Source organism: Dasypus novemcinctus, chromosome 25 (assembly GCF_030445035.2).
Source record: "Dasypus novemcinctus isolate mDasNov1 chromosome 25, mDasNov1.1.hap2, whole genome shotgun sequence".
NCBI classification, from domain to species: Eukaryota; Metazoa; Chordata; class Mammalia; order Cingulata; family Dasypodidae; genus Dasypus; species Dasypus novemcinctus.
Window position 1 is genome coordinate 45,365,157 of NC_080697.1, and position 22,110 is coordinate 45,387,266.

Sequence of the window (22,110 nt, forward strand, 5' to 3'; positions counted from 1 at the left end):
ACAAAAAGACAATAATTGTAAAGTGGATACCAGAAGACAACAGAATGACATCACCAAAGTGCTGAAATAAAATCACTGCCTACCTAACACTCTTTATGAAGAAGGAAATACCTCAAAAGGAAAAATAGAAGCGGTGGACTTGGCCCAGTGGTTGGGGCGTCCGTTTACCACATGGGAGGTCCGCGGTTCAAACCCCGGGCCTCCTTGACCCATGTGGAGCTGGCCCATGCGCAGTGCTGATGCACGCAAAGAGTGCCCTGCCACGCAGGGGTGTCCCCCGCCTAGGGGAGCCCCATGTGCAAGGAGTGCGCCCCGTAAGGAGAGCCCCCCAGCGTGAAAGAAAGTACAGCCTGCCCAGGAACGGTGCCGCACACATGGAGAGCTGAAATAACAAGATGATGCAACAACAACAACAACAAAAAGAAACACAGATTGCTATGCCTCTGACAACAACAAAAGCAGACAAAGAAGACACAGCAAATAGACACAGAGAACAGACAATGGGGGGGGAGGGGAGAGAAATAAATAAATAAATAAATCTTAAAAAAGAAAAATAAAGACTTTTCAGACAAATATTCTGAGAAATTTTATTACCAGTGGACTTTCCCAAGGAGAAATACTAAAGAGAATATTCAAGCAAAAGGTTAGGAGAGGAATAAATAGGATCAAATTGTTCTAAGGTCCTACTATTGTGCTATGTTAGAAATGTAGTGTATAAGAGAAGCTGATAAGTGAAGAATAAAGTTATTTAAAATAATCTATATAAAAATATAAGAGAGAAAAATAAAGAATAGTAACCCTAGCTTCCACCAAGTGGTTAAGCAGTAAGATTAGGAATAATTCCTGATTTGTCCTTTCCTCCTCAATTCTCAAATATAATCCATTCATAATTTTGGTTAATATTACCATCAAATTATTATCTCCAGCTGTGCAGATTTTATCCTAGCCTGGCCTTGTGGGCTACTGTGGCAGCCCTGAAATAACTTCCCTGCATTTACTTTTCTCCCTTTTGATTGATTTCAATATTACAGGAAAATTACACTTCTTAAAACATGTATTAGTTTATTATATCATTTCACTAACCTCCAACCCTTCCTTCTGAACAAAATTCAGCTTTTATGGTTTGCCATTTACTTAGAGAAAATTCGATGTCTTACAGTGGCCTGTAAGGTATTACATGGTCTGGTTACTGCCTAGGCCAATCTCATGTCATACGCTCTCTCTCTCTCTTGCTTCTGGGCCGCAGGTGAAGCAGTCGTGTTTGATTTCCTAAAACGAGCGTGCTTTCCCTCTCCAAAACAAGCCTCTCCTCTCCTATATAGGGCACCCGTTTGCATTCCTATCTCCTCTTACAAGAGTTCATCTTAAATGCCACCTTGTAAGAGCTCTTCCTCAGGGGGTAACAGTACAATCTCTGCATCACCGAGTCTTAAAATTTAGAGGATAAAACAGTCATTTAACCATGCTCATGGATTTTGTGGGTCAGAACTTCAAACAGGGCATAGTGGAGATGGTATCGCTGCTCCACCATATCGGGAGCCTCAGCTGGGAAGAATCAGTGGCTGCGTTTGGGGACATTGGCAAGCTCATTCTCTCATGTGTATGTTGTTTGAGTTAGGAAGACGTCTAATATGTCCAGTCTTCACAGCATGGAGACCTTAAAATTACACTTTTTCAATGTGTCTGTGGGCTATAAGCACAAGTGTTCTAGTGCACAAGGCAAGGTAGTCATGTCTTTCATGGCCCAGCCTTAGAAGTCACATGGTGATATCTGCTTTATTATTTTTGTGAAAGCAAGACAAGAAGATCAACCCAAATTTAAAGGGAGATGACATAGATCCCAACTGTAGATGTCAAATAATTTTGTGATCATGTTTAGATATTCATTTTTTTGCCAAACAAAAACACTGACTCAATCCCAGTTTGCTCTTGTTCCATGCTTGTATCCATGAATCTGTGTGGAGGAAAGAAAACAAAAAATACTGAGTGGTCTTCATTAAATTCATGCTCAATAACCTCAACTGGACCCTGATTCTCTCCTGAATTATACCATATTTCCCTAATGCTTATACTCTTCCATATAGTTTCTTTAAACCTCTTTACCTTCTCCCAGTGCTACTTTTTAGATGATCCTGCTTCCTGCTTCACTAAGAAAATTGATACAATGAAAACAGCATTTACATACAACCTCCTTACACTTGCAACTACCCAAATAGATGAAACTGTGCCCTTGTGCTCTGCCTTCTCTCTTGTAAATACAGACAAATTATTTTTGCTCCTTTATAAGACCAACACTTCTACCATTTCACTAGAACTCCCCTCCTCTCATTTATGTTCAGATCTTCCTTACTGCTCCTGCATTATCAGTTTCCCTTTCTTATTTTATCATTTCTATCAGCATATAAGCATTCTGTTATATCTCTCATCTTTAAAAGCAAAACAAAACAAATAACTTCCTCTTCACTTCAACACTTCATCTGGCTATAGCCTTAGGTTATACCTTTCCTTTTACAAAAACGTTCCCAAATAGTTGAGTCAGGGAGCTGGTGTAGCTCAGTAGTTGAGCACCTGCTACACATATAAGAGGTTCCGGATTCAATCTCAATACCTTCTAAAAAAAAAAAAGTTGAGTAAACTCTACATCTCCAATTTTCCCAGTCTTTCTTAAATCCCATTCCAATCAGATAGTCAAAAGGTCAACTGTAACTGCTTTTCTGAAAGTCATCAATGACCTCCAAGATCCTGAACTCAATGGTAAGTTTACTTTCCTTACCATTAGCCTTTGTCCTTCAAGGACACCACAATCTGGTCTTTATACTGCTATTGCCCTGGCTTCTCTTTCTCAGCCTACTTTGAGAGATTCCCCACCATCCTCCATCTTTCTGACCTCTAAACACTGGAGTGCCCCAGTGCTCTGTACTTGGATCTCATCACTTTTTTCCTATACTTGTTTCTTTTATGGTTTTATTTAGTCTCACAGCTTTAAAAACCATAGGGACATGTAGTTATGACTCCTGAATTTCTATCATCAGGTCAGTCTTCTCCCCTTATACTCAGATTTGCAAATTCACCCTCATTCCTGACATATCACCCTGATGTTTTACATTCATTTCAAAATTAATCTTTCTATATCGTATCTTTTGCTTTTTAATCCCCAAATCTCTTCTCTACTACAGTTAGTAATCATATCACCCTTCTAGTTTTTGAGGCCAAAAAATGTAAAGATATCTATGACTTTACTCTTTCATTTTTTTACATCAAATCCATCTGCATATCCTATTGATTCTGCTACTACATAACCAAAAACTGACTCTTCACGCCATCAATATGTCTTAACTTGGTTAGTATAACAATTATCAAATTCCCTTTCCTAATTCATCTTTTCTATTAGCATATAAACATTCTGTTATCTTTCTCATCTTTACAAGCAAAACAAAACAAATAATCTCCTCTTCACTTCAATACCTCATCTGGCTACAGCCTCAGTTTATATCTTTCAGATATGGCTCCAGTAAATTGGTATATGTAACAATTCATATATTTTCCCCTGCTATCCCTCTACCTCCCTAAAATTTATATTCAACAGTATAATCAGAGTAATCTTGTTAAATGGAAGTCAGATCATGTGACTCTTTGGCTGAAAACTCTTATACCTTCTCATTTCATTCTGAATAAAGCCAAAATCCTAAACATTTCCTGGAAGATTTTTCATGACCTGACTTCTGTGCTCCAGGCATATTGGCCTCCTTCTTCTCCAACAACCATATTCCTGCCTGACAGTCTCTGCACTGCCTCATCAGTTAGTCTGAATGTTCTTTCTTCAGATATCAGTTAAGTCCAATCCATTAACTATCGTAATTTCTTTACTCAAAAGTTCCTTATTTAAAATCTAAAGTTTAATATTGCAACTTCCCTCTAGTCACTTCCTATCTTTCCTCTTCTTTATATTTTCCTCCAGAACATTTATTACTATAAAGCACACTATGTATTTTGCTTACTTATATTGTTTCTTTAGTTCTCTTCTGCTAGATTACTAACTTCATGAGACCAAGCAGTTTTGTTTATTTTGTTCACAGCTGTATCCTAAGAACCCAGAAGGTTGGAAATTGGAGATAAACTCTGACTATAAATTATAACTGGGAAGCGGATTTGGCTCAGCTGATAGAGCGCCTGCCTACCACATGGAAGGTCCAGGGTTCAAACCCGGGGCCTCTTGACCCATGTGGTGAGCTGGCTCACATGCAGTGCTGATGTGTGCAAGTGCCATGCCATGCAGGGGTGTCCCCCGCGTGAGGGAGCCCCACACGCAAGGACTGTGCCCCGTAAGGAGAGCCACCCCATGCGAAGAAAGGAGTGGGGCCACACATGAGGAGAGCTGACACAGCAAGATGATGCAACAAAAAGAGACTCAGATTCCCAGTGCCACTTACAAGAATACAAGCGGGCACAGAACACACAGCAAATGGACACAGAGAGCAGACAACTGGAGGTGGGGGGGGGGGGGGGGCGGAAGGGGAGAGAAATTAAAAATATAAATAAATAAATCCTTAAAAAATTATAATATTCCAACTTTTTTTCTGAGTTCTACAATGATAAGTGCTGCTATTTTAGAAGACAAGGGTGTACAATTTTCACAAGTTTTTTCAGCATATGAATTTTACCACATGCTGAAGCAAAGCTATAGCAACTATTAATTTTTATAGAAAGAGGTAAACTAAATCTGACTAAAATATAAGATTCTTCTAGAGAATACCAAGGTTGAAAAATGAAACTGCTTGGACTATTAAAGAGTTTCTCTTTGTTGCCGACTTTAAATATAAAAGTGTTCCTGCAGGGATTGTAGTAGAGTGAGTAGTTGGGCTGGTTTTGTTTAGGCAGTTGGCAGCTGTAGCTGGCTCTGAAATGAACTGCTTCTTTGTGTGTCTGACACATTAACTGAGTGTTCAGGAATCAATAATGAAGCTTGTATTTAAATAAGGGAGACTAATTACCACCCCCTTGCTCCTGATCTGTTTTACAGCTTGTGGTTAAGGTTGTGGCTTTGATTTGGTGCCCTTGTTCTCCCAAAAGGAGAGTAACTTTTTTCCCAGCAATACTGTACTCAGCCCCTGTGTAGTCTTTCTGAAAATGGGTATGGATTAAAATCATTTCACAATGAGACATCATCTTTTCAACCGAGAGGTTTGAGGATCTGATAAACTGCTCCTTAGTATTAGTTTCAACCAGAAACATCCAAGTAGTCAGTTGGCATATTCAAGAAAGTATTAAAAAACTGCAATGAGCAAACCTATATGTCATATACTTATTAAACCTATTTATCTGGGTCTTTTATTCTTCCTAAAGATACTGCCATCTCTAGTTATTTTCTCCTTATCCCTCATGTTCAGATAAAGACATTGGCATCATCCTGTGCCTGCCTCCCTCCTTCCAACTTCTATTGAATCTTTCTGTTCTCATTTAAATATTTGTTTTCCTTAGAAAATTTACAAACTTAAAATCAGGGACCACGTAATTTAGTATGTAATAGAGACTCAATAAATCACTGCCTTTTAAACATGTAATTGGAAAACTTAAAGAGATAAAAATGACCTGGCAATGCCCTGATGTTCAGAAGACTTGGATTCAGTTGAGAACTCTGGAGCCCAGCTAGGTGTGTATTCTTTACCAAAGCACTTAAAATCTCTAGGGTTTATTTTTCTCTCATTTAAAGTGACTGGAACTATGAAGGATGGAATTTTTAAAAAACATTGATTTGATTAGATTTTTTTAAATTTTTAAATTTGTTTTAATTTTTAATTTTTATTTTTTTTCATTATTTTAAAGACAGTATTTCTATCTGACTAAGGTAGAGAAATATATTTATTGCTTTTCTATAACATGGAAAAATCATTTTTCCTCAAACTGTTTTTTTTGGGGGAAGAGATCAAGAACCTTCAATTCAAGATGGTACTATTGACACCACATAACATGAACAATAGAATGTCTCTGAGAAGGCAAGACATAAAATAGAAATTACTGCAATAATGTGGTGAAAATGTGACCTGCTGGACTTATGGTCTTGAATTAGAAACTACTGCAGTTCTTCACCTGGGGAAAATGGAAACTAAAAGCACTCCAGTTGTAGGGAACAAGAAAAGGTAGACTTGATACTAAGGCTTGTTTTGCTAAATAAGGGTTAACAATAATGGAAGCTTAATAGTTAATGAATCCTGCTGACCATGCCAAAATGTTTTCTTAAGAAAAAGGCAAAATCTCTAAATGCTATATAAAAGCAGCTTTATTCAATTAAATGTTTCAGGTTATATTAAATGATTGTAATAATTGGGTAACCACAGTATAAAATAATTGATTAGAGATAAAGGAAAGAATGAAAATATATATAAACACTCACCAAATTGGGGGAAAAAGCATCTGATCTTTTACAACACCGGAAAGTCCCTTTGGCAGCTGATCAGAGTCCCAAATGGAAAAAACAGTCCCAGGCAGTGTCCCTTCCAGGGTGAGACTTCAACCCGCAGCCAAAAGGGGTCCCACTTTTATAAGAGACCAAATCTATGATCTCAGGGTGGTCATGCAACTTGTGATTTGTCAGCTCCCCCTGAAACAACAATGCCCATCTCTAGGGGAATGGCCAGTTCCCCTGAGGAGGGACATCGTGCCCCAAAGTGCTCTGTTCTATACATGGTACATTGCACAGGAACCTGAAAGTTTTTAGCTTTTAGTTTTACAGGGGATATGAACAGGACATGCAAATGCCACCTCTCGTAAACATTTGATTTTTGATTATTACCAGGTGGGTAGGGTGCCTGCACAGCAGCATTACAACATTCCAAAGGACAATGGACAATGGACAAGTTAATCATTCACAATTCTAGGCTAAAACAGCAGACACTATTGATTAGAAAGCTTATGAATTCACAATTCTTAATAATTTTCTTATAGTATATCATTCGGTCCCAAGAACTGGGAATTTATAGATACAAAAGACAAACAACGGATACTTTTCCCAGGAAAAGGAAAGAAGAAAAGGTAAACAACCCTAACTTGTAAGGTACCGCACTCACAACAGGTACCCCTCACATTTAAGATGGTTGTCAGAAGGCACCATACTCACAACAGGGGCATACGAGTTTATTTATTCTACATATCCATTTTGGACAAATCCTACTCTAACATCAGTAATATTAGTAATAGATTGTAAGCAGGATGATTAACACCAAGTGATCAACGAACAGCTTAGTATAATACAGCAAAATGCAATAGCAATACCTATTAATGCCTTCTTCCAGGTTCAGCTTAAAGTGGAAAACCAGTTATTAACAGGGTCATGGGCTAAAGTTCCAATAGCTGTAATCTGAGATGCCCTATGCTGCAGCGCTTGGGTGACATTTTGACAGTTTTGGATGCTTTTATTTTCATGGACTTAAGATTCTCAACCAGTAAGACTGCAAGGACCAGTACCATGATCAAAATGACCTCATTTCCCCCCATTTTGTATAGTTTGAGGCATAGGCAACAACAAATTATTATTCCTTCCCCTTTGGGATGCGGGGTGGCTAGCACTTTAGCTCATAAACTCCATGCTTGCTTTGGTCCTGCTGTTAGTATCTTAACTGGAGCTGCAGCCACAAGCCCTGAGCACTGAATTTAAACTTAGTCCATTGTTGTAAGGATCTGGTTACAAGAATCCAGTTGCAGTATCTGCAGCACTGAAAGCATACTTTGCCCCCTGCTGAGAGCAAGAGGAAACCAATGTCACAGATGTTGGAGTGAGCACAAGGGACACTCGTGGATGATGTTCATGAGCTGTTGGCAATTAATAGACAACTGAAAGTGGTCATGATGTCCTTTTTCCTGTGGGGCCACTCTGTTGCTTCTAGGATTTCAGTGGTAAGGCTCTGGATCTTCACGAGGGCATCTGCCTCAATAGTCCTGAGAGAGATGTTAGAGAAGCAGGCAGGGACAGGACAGTTACCTGTCACCACTGGCAGGCATCCCAAATGTTCTTCCACAGATCTTTCCCTCACAGAGGGCAACCCACAACAGTTCATTGTTCCAGTCTTGCTTTTAGTATCTACAGTCCACCCCTGGATAGGGGTGGGATGTAGGTGCTTTCCTAAGGGGCTATATTGTACTTTGACTCCTTCCCACAATTGTAACCAGAACCCAAGGGGTATTTTTGAGAATGTTGCCTCTGCTAAAAACCCCACCCAAAGCCAATATTGGTGCTGGCCACATCCAATTTACAGGGTAAGTCAGGGTCCACCCTCCCTTACTGCTTAAACTTGTGCCATTGTTTTAAAAGCAGCCTACTTGGGGGTTTTCTTAGTTCCATGCACTTTTGGGGGGGGGGGTGGTTAACACATAAAATGATTTTAATATTTCAGCTGAATGAGGGATGAAGGGTTTTCAGTACCCCAACAATATTACAAAAAACATTGTACTTTACCAATTGCAGAGGAGTGTGTAGTCCTTGTTTCACTCAACTAAACAATATTTAAGAAGTTGATAGATAGCTAGGACTTTGTATCTTGTCCCAATTGTTTGCCCATCCTAGGCTCTTAAGACAAGATACCATTGTTTTTGATGCTTCTTTTAATTCAGAAAAAGAATTACTCTCGAACATAATATCATCAGTAGGGTTACAGTTACAGATTTCTTCCATGCTGCTAGATTCTTTTGCCACCAGGCCAGGACAGATGGTTGGGTTATGCACACAGCCTTGGGGAAGCACTACAAAATCCACCATTGCCTTCTCACATGAAGGTGAATGCAGGCTGGTTTGACTTGCTGAAGCAGATGCTAAAGAAAGCCTTAGCAAGTTCTAAAACAAAGTGGTAGTGACAAAATTGGATATTAACTTCTTGCAACAAACTAGCGATACCTGGGACTGCTGCATACAGCAGTGGTGTTACTTTAATCTATGATAATTTACTATTATGCTCCACCCCTAGCAACCCTCAATGGCCACTCTCTTTCTGCAGCCATAGAGCTGCTTCTTTAGCAGAGGTGAGGCAAATCAGATGAGTATAAGCCAAAGCATCTGCCTTTTGATGTCTAGGTGAAGAGGTTGTTTCTGTAAAACATTAAAAAAAAATTAAAACCATAATTAACAGCATTATACTTTTATCTACTATTTTGCCAAAATATTATTAAATGTCCAGAAATAATATCCATTTAACTTTCACCTTCCTCATCCCATTCTGTGAAGAAAAATAAACTATTTGTTTAAATTTAGATAAAAAATTTTTTCCTGGTCATGTGAATAGAGATCTTTTAAGAATTTGTATTTATCAATTTAATATTACCATCCAGAGGTATCAAATTATACACTGACACTAAATAAACAGACAAACATAAAAAGAGTTGAGACACACTAACAGAAGCATAAAGCTCATAATTTGACTCATAACTCTTTCTCCTTTGGTATGGCTGTTTCCAAGCCCTCCATCATTTCACATCTCTGATTTTACTGCTTTTAAGATCTCTTCTGGAATCTATGTTGCCTATAACAAGAAAGCTTGTTCTTGGAAACACTTTTATTAGTAATCAGCTACAGTTAGGAATATTTGAGCAGTATTGTTAGAAAGAAATCTTCTTCTGGAAGAAAATAAGGCTCACCCAATTGTGGAGAAGAAAAGAATTTATTCTCAATCTTGCAGCAAGGGGCACACAACCAGAAAACATGGCTGGCACCCGGAATAAAGAAAAATGACACAATTTACACCCCTAAGCCTAGCAGGCAAGCCCTTCCTCTGTTTCTCCATAGACTGGATACTTCAGGGGTTACAGCCTATCCGAGAAGATCTAACTTTCCCGCGCAAAAGTTCGTGATTAACGGCTTCCCCCATCACATTCCAACCATTTTAGTTTTTACCTGCTCCCCTTTGCCAATAAGGAATGGAATTTAGTGCTGAACTGGTATTGACTTAACTCTTTCTTGGGCATCTTTCTTACTGCCTATAGGACTGGCTTAAACTGGTTTCCTTTGTTGCTGTTTAACTCGGGAGTGGGAGACTGAGGCAGTAGGCTGCCAGGTTACAGTAATCAATAGTTTCTTCTTGTGTGAAAACTAATCTTTGTTTCTTACAATTGCCCCTCTTTCTTTTAAATTCTTTTTAGTTTTCACATTTCCATTCTTTAAATTTTCTAAGTGCTATCTCACACTCTTCTTCATAAGAATCTCCTTCTTTAAGGGGGTACAGATTGTTTTGCCTACACTGTATGGGCATTTGTTTGGTTAGGGCAGTTTCAATGAGTCTTTGAACTAGCCCTCGGGCACATGGAATGATACAGCATCTGACTGTGGTAAGCACCCCAGCTGAGATAATGAGGGAAGTTAAGATGGACAGTGCAACCCCTTTCCATTTTCCAAACCAATTTTCAAGCCATCCTGTGAGTGAATTACTAATGCCAGAATTCTCTGCTAATTCCGCAGATGGGGCTGTTAGACCTTGTAAAGCTTTAGTGAGAGTTCCGTCAGGGGCAGTGTTATTGGGGATGAATGTACAGCAACTACCTCCAATCATAACACAGACTCCCCCTTTCTCAGCTAGCATCATATCTAAGGCCATTCTATTTTCCCATGCCATTCTGCTAGTAGCATCTAATCGCTCTGCAATTCCCTTAACTGCATTCCTGGTGTAATTAATAAATCTCTGTTGATTATAATAGATATAATTAATCCAGTCTACATGTTTCTTAATGGTGACCCACCAGAACAAGAATGACTCAAACCCAGCTGCTACCTGATTTCTAGCCTTAAACTCATCTGGGACTCCTTGGGGAACTCCTATATTGTCTAACTAGATCCGCTCATCAAAAGAACCAAGTAAACTTCTTTTCTCTCTCCCTCCCTGGGATGATATTCTTGCTTCTTTTTCAAATGCCAAGGTGAATGGGATAGCCAATTGGACCAGAGCACAGGTTCCACCTCTCAGGCAGTGTTGGCTGGAGAACATCCTTTCCACAGTACCACCACAGGTCTGCTTGAGGGCTGACCAAACTGGAGAAATTGTCAGTATGATCACTGCTTACATTCCACACTTGTGTACACGAGTCCATAGTTCCAAGATCCTGGAATCCTTTCCCCTGTCTAGAGAGACAAGAAGAGTGATTCCCTGGGCCCAGATGGGAGGCAGATATGGCCTTGATATTTCCATTTTTGACCTGTGGGATGGAGGGTATCAGGACCATTAGTTCCAGAGGGGAACAGAGGGAAGCCTCTTGGCCTTTTCATCTGCCAATCTGTTGCCTTTTGCTTCAAAAGTGTGATACTTCTGATGCCCATTTATATGTACCACAAATATTTCCCTTGGTAAGAGCAGACTGGCTACCACTTGTTTTACCAGTTCCACATGGACGAATTCCTTCCCTCTGCTACTGATCAATCCCTTTCTTCCCAAATTTTTTCAAAGATGTGGACCATGCCAAAGGCATATTTAGAATCTTTGTTGACTGTACCATCTTTTTCCTCTAACAATTTAAGGGCTTGATTTAATGCATACAGCTCACAAGTTTGAGCTGACCAATCATTGGGCAGTCGGCCAGCTTCTTTCACCTTACAAGTTAGTCCATCAACAACAGCATAGCCATTGTGCCTTTTTTCCTTCTAGGACCCTAGAAGACCCATCTATAAAAAATCTTTTTCTCCAAATGTAAGGGAAGATCCCCTAGGTCAGGCCGGATTCAAGGTTTGGTTTTCAATTAGGTCTAAACAATCATGTTCAGGATTTTCTACTTGGTTGGGACCTTTCCAAAGGAAAGAAGCTGGGTTCAGACTACGATCAATTGTCAGTATTAAATCATTTTTTTCCATTAGAATCGCCTCATATTTCAGAATTCAGGAATCTGTTAACCATCTTCCTGCTTTTTGAGACAAAATAGTCCTGACTTGATGAGGGGTGCTAACAACTAAGGCCCCTCCAAAGGTCAGTTTCCTGCTTTCTTCTACTAAGAGAGCAGTTGCTGCCATGGCCTGTACACAGCCTGGCCATCCCCTGGAGACAGGGTCCAGGATTCTGGAAAGGAAGGCCACAGGCTTCCTTTGGCCTCCCCAGATCTGGGTTAGGACTCCCGAGGCTGTCCCCTTATCCACTGTCACAAACAGATGGAAAGGCTTCTCGAGGGAGGGGAGGGCTAGAACGGGGGCTTGCACCAGTGCCTGTTTGAGCCCCTCTAGGGCCTTTACTTCCTCCTCCTTCCATTCTAATTTGTCAGGCTCCTCCTCCAACAGTTTTTGGTATAACCCTTTGGTTTGGGATGCATAAAAATCTATCCATAATCTGCAATATCCCACCAATCCCCCAAATCTTCTTAGTTCTCTTTTTGTCTGGGGAAGAGGTAATTCAGTAATGGCCTTCCCTCACTAATGAGATGACCCAGGTATTTGACTTCCTTTTCTACAAATTGTAGCTTACTTTTTGACACTCTTAGCCCTTGATCCCCCAGGAAATTCAATAAGCTCTGTAGTTTGGACCACTATCTGCCTTTCTTCACCTGATAATAGCATATCATCTACATATTGTGAAAGGGAAATTTCAGGTGGGACTGCAAATTTCTCCAATACTTGAGGAGTTCCTGCCCAAAGAGGTTGGGGGATTCTGTGACGCCTTGGGGTAAAACTGTCCACCTATACAGCTGTTTTCTTCCTGTAGAGGAATCCTCCCACTCAAAGGCAAACAAGTCTCTACTCTCTGGGTTAAGGGCAGAGGCCCAAAAGGCATCCTTTAGATCTATTACACTAAACCATTTATGAAGGCAGGGGATCTTACTAAGGAGAGTGTATGGATTTGGGACTACTGGGTGTCCAACCTGAATGATTTGATTAATGGCCCTTAGATCCTGTACCAACCTCCAACCACCATCTGATTTCTGAACAGGCAAGATAGGAGAATTGAAGAGAGACATGCAGGGCTCCAAGAGCCCATCCTGAAGGAGGCCTTCAATGATGGGTTAAGACCCTGCCTCCCCTTAAGGGGAATGGGATATTGTCTTTGACAAATAATTTCCCTTTCCTTTTTCAATTTGATTTTAATAGGGGGTACCTGCAAACCCCCTCTATTCCCTTCTCTTACCCACACTTCCTCTCTGATATCTTTTTCATCTTCTTCAGTGAGCATGGCTAAGACTAATTCTTTCTGCCCATCCCTTACTTCCAAATCCAAACCCATGAATACTATTAAGTCCCTTCCCAACAAATTACTCCCGGCTTCTGGGATGTACAACAAAGGGCTTACAATTTGATTGTCTACCCAATAAATATTAGTGGGAGAAAGAAAGGGGACCACAAAACCTCCTCCTTTTACCCCTGAGACTGTAAGGGAACTTCCAGAGAATTTGGTTCCTCTGGGGAGATGAGTCACAGAGGATTGGCTGCACCAGTGTCCACTAGAAATGTAATTTCTTCCTGGTATGGGCCCACCCTTAGATTTACTAAAGCCTCCCAGTGGGCTTTAGAAGTGAGGAGCCTCAGACCCCATAATCCTCAAAATTCATGAGGGGAATTACCTGACTCTCTTTAAACTTGGGCATTCCCTTTTGAAATGACCAGGCGTCCCACAGTGATAGCACCCTGCAGAGCCTTGCATTCTCCTTGTCCCCTTATCTAAATAAGCCCATTTTGCATCTTTATCTTGCCTCTGCCTGTTCCCATCCTGACTCATCTCCAGTCTTCTCCTAACCATTTGATCAACTGTGCTAATCATAACCTTTGCTTTCTGTTTCTGCTTTTCCTCCTCTCTCCTTACAAACACTTTCTGGGACTCTCTCAATAACTCTTCCAATGGCTTATCCATCCATCCTTCTATTTTCTGAATCTTCTTCTGAATGTCAGGCCAAGACCCTTTCACATAGCTGACTTTTAACATTCCCTGAGCTGCAGGATCATCAGGGTTCATCCCTGAATATTTCCTCTCTTGGCCCCTCAATCATTGCAGGTTAGCAGAGGGAGTTTCATCCTTCTCCTAGGCTACTTCAAAGGCTTTACTCAAGTTTCGAGATTTGGGTACAGCCAATTTGATCCCCTGTATAATGAGGTCTCTAAGATCTTTCATTTGTGCTCTGTCCCCCAGGTCATTATTTTCCCAATTAGGGTCTGTGTTTGGGAACTTCTGTTCTGCTGCCATTACCCCTTGTCCGGGTGGATGCTGCTTTCCCACTCCTTCATAGCTGCCCTCCGCACCATTCCTCTTTCTTTTCCTGTAAAGAGGACATTCAGTATGGACAGAAGTTCAGGCCAAGTATATAAATTAGGACCTAGGAATTGATCTACTTGTTCAGCCAGCCCCATTGGATCTTCCATTAGAGATTTCATCTCCTTTTTGAAGTTCCTTACCTCAGTACTGGTCAGTGGGGCATTTACATAGCCAATCTCCCCTGGCCCCATTTGTACGTCTCTCAGCCGATACAAATGCTCAATGCAGTTTTGTTCTTTCACTTTCTTTTCCTCAGATGCTCTGGGGAATGGAAAGTTTTGTATATCTTTCTTACACTGTTCCAATTCTTTCCTCGGCTGTTGGTGGGTTGTAACCGGTGGGGCTGTTGGCCCCGCTTGATTCTCCAGTTCCCCAGGGTTTACAATGGGTTCTATTGGGCCCTCCAAGTTTAATAGCCCTTCTCCTGGGAGGGGAGGGGGAACATAGGGGGGACGGAGATTAGATAGGAGGTGCCAGGGTTTAGTTTCTACAGCTTTTGTTTCTGCAGCCTTAGTTTCTGCAAGCTTAGTCTTGGGGCCTGGGTTTCCAGCTTTCATAGGATAGAAAGTGGCCTCCTTTCCCTTTAGCCAGCATGTGGCATAGGCAGACTCTTCTTTGGAGAAGGGTGTTTTTCCATTACCGTACAGTACAAGGTCAGCACAAAGCCAATCCTCATTTGCCCCATATTTTGGCCAGAATACATCAGGCAGTAAAATACTTCCCTTGGTCCAGATACAACAGCAGTATTTAATCATTTTCTGCTTGTCTTTTCCCTTGGTCCCATCTCTATCAGTCCAATGCCTTAACATGCCCCCTAGGGGACTATCTGGAGGAATGTCTCCAGGGGATCCTACAGATACCGCCTTCCCCTTTTTCCCAGTTGACTGTCTGCCTCTATTTCCCATTCTGAATCTTGTCTGGGTCTCTTCCTTTTGAATCTTTTGCTTTGTCTGTATCCGGCCCTTTCCCTCACGGGAGAAGGGAAATATGAATTGGGACTCCGCACTCAATTCACGCCATATGTCATGTGTCTCATGCACACACAGTGAGCCTCAGACTCATCAGAATTCCTGACCACCAAGGTAATACTTAATAGCCTTTGTTCTTACCTTGGTCCATGCATGGAGTCACCTGGTCAACCATAGGCAGATTTTCCCTTCCCTTTTTCTTGTCCACAATCAGCAGATCTAAGCATTTGTTCTCAGGCCTCCTGGTTGTCAGAGGTGAGGCCCCCACCGGTGGAGTCCAAGACCCCTTAAAGAGCGGGGTGTGCCTCCCTGTTGTCCACTCCAGGGTCTGCTCTCTGAAGCTTCAGGATCCCGGGTGAGCCCCCAAAGCTGTTAGAAAGAAATCTTCTTCTGGAAGAAAATAAGGCTCACCCAATTGTGGAGAAGAAAAGAATTTATTCTCAATCTTGCAAGAAGGGGCACACAAAGGGGCACAAAAAACGTGGCTGGTGCCCTGAACAAAGAAAAATGACACAATTTATACCCCTAAGCCTAGCACACAAGCCCTCCCTCTGTTTCTCCATAGAATGGACACTTCAGAAGTTACAGTCTATCCGAGTCTATCCGAGAAGATCTAAATTTCCCATGCAAAAGTTTGTGATTAACCGCTTTCCCCATCACATTCCAATCATTTTAGTTTTTACCTGCTCCCCTTTGTCAAATAAAGAATGGAGTTTAGTGCTGAATTGGTATTGACTTAGCTCTTTCTTGGGCATCTTTCTTACTGCCTATAGGACTGGCTTAAACTGGTTTCCTTTGTTGCTGTTTAACCCGGGAGTGGGAGATTGAGGCAGTAGGCTGCCAGGTTATATTAATCAATATTTTCTTCCTTTATGTGAAAACTAAACTAATCTTCATTTCTTACACTATGTTCCTGGGGCTTGCTTTTCTCTGGGTTCAAGGTTCCTTCCTTCCTGGGGCTGGCTTCTCTTTCCTCTGGGTGCTGACTTCCTATGTCTTCAGCATCAAACTCTAACATCAGAAATCCCCAACTCTGTTCTTTGCCATGCCTTTTATCACCAATTGATGGGGATGCAACACCCTAATCATAACTCAATCATGCCCAGGTACAGATCAGATTACTAGCATAATCCAATATTTCTTTTTGGAATTCATCAATTATATCAAACTGCTACAGTTGTTAAGTTTTTCAACTCCTCTGGGAGTTTAATTCTATCAGCCCACAACAACATCATTGCTGTTCTCTCCATTATCAGGGAGCATGAGAACTCATGAGCCCATAGACACATCCGAGGCATTCTGATAATGTAGCTGTACCTGAATCCTGCCCACATATCCCAGTCTCTCACACAATCCTGAGTGTTTTGCCTATTCCACAGCCAAATTAGAAAAAGAGAGGTCCTCCCATCCAGGGATGGACTCTATAAGTTTATTCAACCTTAGCTGAACAGGCATGGTTAAACACAGGCATCTTGCCAACTATGCCAAAATGTTCTGCTAAATAAGGGTTAGCAATAATGGAAGCTTAATCTCTAATGAATCCTGCTGACTATGCCAAAATGTTTTCTTAAGAAAAAGGCAGAAACTCTAAATGCTGTATAAGAGCAGGTTTATTCAATTAAATGTATTTAAGGTTATAACAAATGATTGTAATAACTGAGTAATTACAGTAGAAAATAATTGATTAGAGATATAGGAAAGAATGAAAGTATGTACAAACACTCACCAAATTGCGGGAAAACACAAAATCTTATCTTTCATGATGCCGGGAAATCCCTTTGACAGCCCATCATAGTCCCAATTGGAAAAACGTTTCCAGGCAGAGCATCCCCTCCTGGGTGAGACCAACTGGCAGTCAAAAGGGGTCCCACTTTTATAAGAGACCAAATCTATGATCTCAGGGTGGTTATGCAACTTGTGATTTGTCAGCTCCCCCTGGAACAACAATGCCTGTCTCCAGGGCAATGGCCAGTTCCCCCAAGGAGGGAGATCGTACCCCCAAGTGCTCTATTCTATACATGGTAGACTGAACAAGAACATAAAGGATTTTAGGTTTTAGTTTTACAGGGGATACAAACAGGACATGCAAATGCCATGTCTGGTAAACATTTGGTTTTTGGTTACCAGGTGAGGGGGTGCCTGCATAGCAGTATTACAACATTCCAAAGGACAATGGACAAGTTAATCATTCACAATTCTAGGCTAAATCAGCGGACACTATTGATTAGAAAGCTTATGACTACACAATTTTTAATAATTTTCTTATAGTACATCAAGGCTGCAGTTGGGTTTTCCTTCATGTGAAAAGGGAATGTAAAAGGGTCTTCTTACTCATTGGGTGGGAGTGTCCATAAGCCAACAACCTGGCAATGAGGACTGGAGCCATATCTGAAAAGATCTGTTATATCTTCAGAATCACATGACAGGCGGCGGACTTGGCCCAGTGGTTAGGGTGGTCGTCTACCACATGGGAGGTCTGTGGCTCAAACCCCAGGCTTCCCTGACCTGTGTGGAGCTGGCCCATGCACAGTGCTGATGCACGCAGGGGGGTCCCTCGCGTAGGGGAGACCCACACACAAGGCGTGCACGTACAAGGAGAGCTGCCCAGTGCTAAAGAAAGTGCAGCCTGCCCAGAAATGGTGCCGCCCACACGGAGAGCTGACACAACAAGATGACGCAACTAAAAGAAACACAGATTCCTGTGCCACTGACAGCAGCAGAAGTGGACAAAGAAGACACAGCAAATAGACACAGGACAGACAACCGGAGTGGGGGGGGAGGAGGGGAGATAAATAAATAAATAAATAAATAAATCTTTAGAAAAAAAAGAATCACATGACATTGGAGGTCAAAATATCCTAATGTAAAATTTGTTTTAGAAGTGAATTCAGATAACTTGGTGCAAGTAACCACAACTGCTAGACAGGTAAGGGTAAACCTATGGAGATTAAAAGATAAAATATAGCTACCACTAAAGAACAGCGTCAATATCAAAATTCAAAATCGCTTGAAATACACAGATTTTAAGAAAGAAAATGAAACAGAAAAAGAACCAACATTCTTCCTGATAAAATGCAAACAACTGGGAAATCTAAATATGGTTTTAAATAAGTATTTGTAAATTACTTAATGTGATAATGGGAAGCTTAACCTCCATAAATAAAATCAAGAATGCATGAAACAAAACCAGGAGGAAATAGAACAAGAATAAGTAGATGTCAGAAAGAAACAAGATAAAAAGTTTTTAAAAAAATTATTAATGAAAAACTGGGAACAATCAAATGTTAATCAACAGGGGATTGGTTGAATAAATGCTGGTATAGTCACATATGAATAGTAGCAGCTGAAAAACGGAGTGAGGAAGATCTTTAGTACTACTATACAGTAATTTGCAGGATATTTTTGTTACATGAAAGATGGAGTAAAGCATATGTTGCCATGATACCTTTTCCTAAAAACAGAAATGGGATATAAATATATATACTTATTACTGTATGCCTCTTTTTAAAAAGGAAAAATAAAGCTTGTCATTAATAATGGTTATCTATAAAATAGAAGTTACTATTTTTTCAATGTATCTTGTTTTGTAGATTTGATTTTGGAATTAAAAATACATCAAATCAAATTTAAATAAAATTATTTTAACAATTCACATAAAAAACACTAAACAACAACAACAAAAAGAAACTTATCATTGTATACCATTGGTACAATTCATCACAGCGAGTGGAGTAACTTCAAGAAAACATGCAACACTGAAACTTTCATTGTGCAGTCTTGGTGAGATAAAATACATGGAAAAGGAGCTGTCAAAAAAAAATCTTAGAGTTCCACTACTGGTATGGAAGAAATTTAAAAAGGAAATGAAAGACCTTCATGCTCACCAAAACAACCAGAAATAGATGGACAAATTTAAATATTGTACTGTTCTTTAATGCCATCAAAAAGCTGTGGACACCAGAATGTCTAAAAGAGCTAACTCTGCTGGATGAATGACGGTCAGTAGATTGTCTTATATTTGGCACCGTTGTTAGGGTGAGGGATAAGATGTGGTCAGAGAAAGCCAGAGTAAGCCAGTCTTTGCTCTGATGAGGAAAAAAACAGTTGACCATTTGAGAAGTTCCAGAATTGAGTTTGAAGGAGCCCTAAACTTATTGGTAATCATTTTCCCCAAGTAATTCTTTTACAAGGGGATTTGTCTGACTGAAGAAAGTTTAGGGTTTGACTTAAAAGAAGAAAATGATCTTGTGATCCCACAGTCAAGCTCTTTTGAAATCTTGGGATATGGAAACATCGCAGTCTCACATTTCTGCATTCTCACAGTCTGGTAATCTTGCAACCTCAGACTTGCACTTATAGGGTCCTTTGTCTGCCAGGATGTAGTTTCCCAATTTTAAAGACGTCAGGTTTGTGGTCTGTTAGTATTACAGTCTTGAAACCAAGAGGGTGGGGTTTGGTCTCTGGGTTTTCTTGGAGATTGTGGTCGAAATTTATATTCATATTTTGTTTCTGAATTTTAAAACAGAAGAGAATTGAGTCCAATTTTGGTAAGCAGAATAATGGCCCTCAAAGATAGCCAAATCTAAATCCCTAGAACAAGGCAAAAAGAGAATTAAGGTTGTTGATGCAATTAAGGTTGCTAATCAGCTGACTTGACACGGGGAGATTATCCTGACATGAACCCTTAAATGTGGAAGAGGGAGGCAGAAGAAGAGGGTCAGAAAGAAAAGTGAAAAGGATCTGGCTCCCTGTTGCTGGCTTTGAAGATGGAGGAAGAAAGCCCCATACCAAGGAATGCAGGTGACTTCTAGAAACTGGAAAAGGCAAGAAAATCAGTTTTCCCTGAGAGTTGCCAGAAAGGAATGCTTTTCCATAACCTTGCTCTGAGCCCTGTGCCTGAGACCCATGTCAGACTTCTGACTTCCAGAACTGTAAGATAACCATTTTGTATCATTTAAAGTCACTAAGGTTTTGGTAATTTTTTTACATAAGAAATAAAAGACTAATATACTAACTAAATCTGTAAGTAAACCTCTAATCAATTTTGTTTCTTGTGTGATAAAAAATATCAGGCATCCTGAGTGTGAAGGAGTTGGACTCAGAAGTCACTTCTCTACACATGCCTCTTCTGTCACTTTTACTGAACCTGTGGCTGGTGCTGGGGTTAGTGTATGCCCAGGAGACTTGAATCTCTGGACTATCCTATACCAGCTGGGCCCTGAGCCTCAGCAGAGTTGCAACACCTGCTCTCTGGTTCTTTGGACTTACCCAGGTCAGCTAACAGGGAGGTGAGGATGGTCAACCACCACACCAAGGAACTGAGAGAGCCTACAATTGCAAGCCAGAGAATCCCATCCATCAGCCGTGTGGGATCTAAGCCCTCTCTTGATTTAGAGGTGGAGTGGACATCGCCATCCCAGGGTCCTCAGGATGGAGGAATAAAATATGGATTAGAGTGGACTTACAGTTATTCTACTGTAGAATTATTGCGACTCTAGCAATGGAAAAAATTTTATCATTGATGTGGAGACAGTGGCCATGGAAGTTGCTGAAGGCAGGGAGAGGGAATAAGAGGTGTGATATGGGGGCATTTTTAGGACTTGGAACTGTCCTCAATGATATTGCAGGGACAGATACATAACATTATATATCCTGCCATAACCTACTGAATGGACTGGAAGAGAGTGTAAATTATAATGTAAACTATAAGACGTGCTATGTAGCAGTGCTCCAAAATGTATTTATCAATTGCAATGAATGTACAACACTAATGAAAGAAGTTGTTGATGTGAGAGGAGTGGGGGATGAGGGGAGTGGTGTATATGGGAACCCATATTTTTTTAATGTAATATTTTGTGTGGTTTATGTATCTTAAAAAAAAAGATAATTAAACACACATACACAAACACAAATTATCAGGCAGTCCTATATCAGCACAGAAACTTGAAGGCTGGGCTAAAAAGCAGAGTAATATCCTTAGAATTCTGGTACTTAAATATCAAGTCCCTATTAGAGAGATTAAAATCACAATTATATCCACACAAATTACTTCAACTGATTGAATTATAATATTTAGCCCTTCCCCCAACTACTTAACAAAGAAAAGGACATTCCCTATTGATGAGTTTTATGGCACATATTTTTATATAAGTATGTTTATACCTTTCATTCAAAGAATGTGGCATATAATAAAATTAAAGGACATAGGGAGAAGCATGTTACTATGACTTTTATAAAATAGAAAAATAAGAAAACATTAAATGTGTACAGATCCACAGATGATATTTCGGAACTATCAGACAAGAAATTTAAAATAACCACAACAAATGTATTAAAGAAGCAACAAGAAAATGGGTGAAAAGATGGGAAATTCCAGATGACATATGGAAGAACCAAACTGAATTTCTAGAAGTAAAAATTAAAGTATGAGGTACCAAAGCTTAATTGGATGAAATGAAGCAGGTTGAACACAAGAGAAGAAAAGATCAGTAACATTCAAGACATTTCAAAAGACATCATCCAAATTTAGGTAAAGTGAAAGGGAAACAAAAGAACTTATTGATGGCCTGTAGAATAGTATCAAATACTCAAATACAAATACAATAAAGGAGATAATAAAGAAAATGGGGCGGCAAAAAAAAATGTACAATATATTAGTATAAAATTACCCAGATTTATCAAAACAGCAACTCAGAACCAGAAAATACAGCAAACCCAAAGCAGGTTACTATCAAGAGTTTCACTATCTTAGGTGTGCCACGGTAAAACTGCTGAAAACCAAAGATAAGCTGAAATTTTAAAAGCAGCAGATGAAAAAAAAAATTATATAGAGAGCACAATAAAATTGACAGATGATGGTATGTCACAAAAATAATGGAATCACGAAGAAAATGTCACTGAAGAAAAACCTGTCAACTTAGAACTTTATATCTAGCAAAAATATCTTT

The 22,110-nt window shown here is 40.1% G+C and overlaps 1 long non-coding RNA gene across 2 annotated transcripts in view; it reads right to left on the reverse strand.

Moving 5' to 3' along the window:
- The window catches only part of LOC139437576 (uncharacterized), a 39,227-nt gene extending 32,210 nt beyond the window's left edge, over positions 1-7,017 (reverse strand). The window contains exons 1-2 of one of the 2 annotated variants that reach the window (XR_011647405.1): positions 6,392-7,017; positions 1,758-1,954 (exon numbers count right to left, since the gene is read on the reverse strand). This is a non-coding gene — a long non-coding RNA (uncharacterized lncRNA). Of the gene's footprint in view, positions 1-1,757; positions 1,955-6,391 lie in introns of those variants that run through there. The other variant, XR_011647404.1, reaches the window with a different exon arrangement.
- Between the last annotated feature and the right edge of the window lie 15,093 nt (positions 7,018-22,110).